Source organism: Humulus lupulus, chromosome 8, assembly GCF_963169125.1.
Source record: "Humulus lupulus chromosome 8, drHumLupu1.1, whole genome shotgun sequence".
Classification (NCBI taxonomy): Eukaryota; Viridiplantae; Streptophyta; class Magnoliopsida; order Rosales; family Cannabaceae; genus Humulus; species Humulus lupulus.
In genome coordinates, this window is record NC_084800.1 from 17,871,626 (window position 1) to 17,874,457 (window position 2,832).

Here is a 2,832-nt window from a genome sequence, read left to right on the forward strand (position 1 = left end):
GAAATTTGGGACGGTTCAACCACCCATAAAAAAAAATTATATACTTATATTTATATTTATTGTTTTTTTTTTTTTTAGTTGACGGCACTTGTGCCTCTTATCTATCCTTTTAATTTTTATAGTCGATGGCACTTGTGCCTCCTAATTTTGTTATAATTTTGTTGTAATTTTATTTCTTTTATATCTTTGTTAATTGATGGCACTTGTGCCTCTTGACATTTGTTGTAATTTTCTTTATTTATATTGTTGTAATTTTTATTTTATTTAATTTCCGCAAATTACTAGTTGATGGCAATTTTGCCTCCTAGCTAGTTGATGGCAATTTTTGCCTCCTAGTCCTCTATCTTATGTTTAAGTTGATGGCACTTGTGCCTCCTAGTTTTTAGCTTAATTTTGTTATGGTTGATGGCATGCTATGCCTCCCTACTCTTGCTTAAATTTTAGTCTTATTTAATTTTTGCCTTATTTTTCTTTGTCTTCTTTAATATTTTAGCGTAATATTGTGAAAAATACTTGAAAAAAAAAAAAAAAAAACCTAAATCTTGTCCTTTCACCATAAGCAATTCTTGCTTAAAGGAAATTTGACCAAAATTCCCATCCGCCTCTACTAATTAACCTCGGGGAGTTGTTAGTAGTGCGCGAGTAAGTGGAATCAAATAGGCCTGGGGACAAGTAAACCATAAGAATTATATTGTTGTGAAATCTCTAAAAATTCTAAGTATGCTCTGTGGTTGCGGTTTTAACTGATCTTCCACATCAGAAAATTGTTTGTTTGAGATTATCCTTGTTGCCTTGTTTGTGAAAAATTGTATGCATCATTGGGAACGTAACTCTAAAAAACGATTAGTAAAAAGACGTTTATCTTTGTTTGAAATTGAAAGTGTTAGTAAAAATTTGAGCATCATGGAACCTATTGCTAATATTGTTGATGAAAATGTTGTGCCTGAAAAAACTTTGCTTGAATATTTTGCACCTATTTCATCTAATGCTCCTTCATGCATTGTTTTACCTACTACTTCTGCTACTCATTTTGAGCTTAAACCCGCAATCATTCAATTATTGCCATCTTTTTATGGGTTAGATAGAGAGGATCCTTACATGCATGTCAAAGATTTCTTAGAAATTTGCTCAACATTTAAATTTCAAAATTTTTCTGATGAGTCGGTCAAACTAAGATTGTTCCCTTTTTCATTAAAAGACAAATCAAAAGCCTGGTTAAATTCCCTTCCCACGGGGTCTATAACTACATGGGATCAACTTTATAATAAATTCTTACTGAAATTTTTTCCTATGTCTAAAACTGATAGTCTAAGGAGAGAAATCTCCGAGTTTTTTCAAAAAGATAATGAAGAGTTTTATGAATGTTGGGAAAGATTTAAAGATTTATTATTAAAATGTCCTCATCATGGTTTTGAAAAATGGAGACTTGTAAAATATTTTTATGATGGTTTGACTCCCTCTAATCGTCAAATGATTCAATCTATGCATACTGGAAAATTTTTAAAATTTCAAGGACAAGAGGCGTGGGACGCCCTTGAAGATTTATCTGTCAATTCACAACAATGGAATTATTTTGATCCTAGGTCTAGGTCAACTAATTCACCAAAAAGAGGAGGAAGGTATGAAGTAAAAGAAGAATTAGACTTAAGAACATCCTTAGATAAATTAGCGAGAAAAGTAGAAGCTTTAGCCATAAGCCAAACTATAAACTCTCCAATTCAACCTAGAAAAGATGTTTGTTCTATATGTTCTAGTCCTTGCCATAATGCCCAATCATGCCCTTCCTACCAAGAAGCCTTTTCTGAGGAGGCCAATGCACTTCATACTTATGGGAAACCAAATGATAGCCCATTTTCGTCCACCTACAATCCAAATTGGAGAAACCATCCGAACTTTTCATGGAGACAAAACCAACCCCAAATGAATCAAGGGCACCAATACAACACACAAAACCAAGCTCATGCCCCACAAAATCAACCATATCCGCAACAAAGAAAACCTTCCTTAGAAGATACTTTACAACAATTTATGCAATCCACCCAACAAATCCTACAAAATCAATCTCAATCTATTACCAAACTCGAGACACAAGTAGGACAACTCGCCACTGCTTTAGCTGATAGAGAAAAAGGAACATTCCCTAGTCAACCTATCCCTAATCCAAAAGGTCAATATGAGATAGGAAAGTCTAGTCATAATGGAGAAGTCAAATCAATTTCAACTCTTAGGTCTGGAAAGAAAATTGTCAAACCCGATTACATACCCGAGGTTGAAAATGAAAAAGAAAAAGAAAAGAGTCAGCCTCCTAGTTCTAATCTCAATGACTCATCAAACAAAGAAACTCCAATCCATCCTTTCATTCCAAAAGCCCCATTCCCACAAAGATTACTTCCAATTAAAAAAGGCAGCCAATATAATGACATCTTAGAAGTTTTTAAACAAGTTAGTATCAATATCCCTTTCTTAGATGCCATTAAACAAATTCCTGCCTACTCTAAATTTTTAAAGGATCTTTGTACTGTTAAAAGAAACACTAATGTTCCTAAAAAGGCGTTTTTAACTGAACAAGCTAGTTCCATTATTCAATATAAGAGTCTTGTTAAATATAAAGATCCTGGGTGTCCCACAATTTCATGCATTATTGGTGATCATTTTATTAACAAAGCTTTACTTGATTTGGGTGCTAGTGTAAATTTATTGCCTTATTCTGTTTATAAGCAACTTGGTCTTGGTGAGCTAAAACCTACCTCTATAACTCTTCAATTAGCCGATCGTTCTGTAAAAATTCCTAGAGGCATTATAGAGGATGTTTTGATAAAAGTTGATAAATTT

At 33.2% G+C, this 2,832-nt stretch overlaps 1 non-coding gene across 1 annotated transcript; it reads right to left on the reverse strand.

Moving 5' to 3' along the window:
- Positions 1-1,305: 1,305 nt before the first annotated feature.
- On the reverse strand, positions 1,306-1,412 carry LOC133798823 (small nucleolar RNA R71). The gene has a single exon (XR_009876041.1). It is a non-coding gene; the product is annotated as a small nucleolar RNA R71 (small nucleolar RNA).
- Between the last annotated feature and the right edge of the window lie 1,420 nt (positions 1,413-2,832).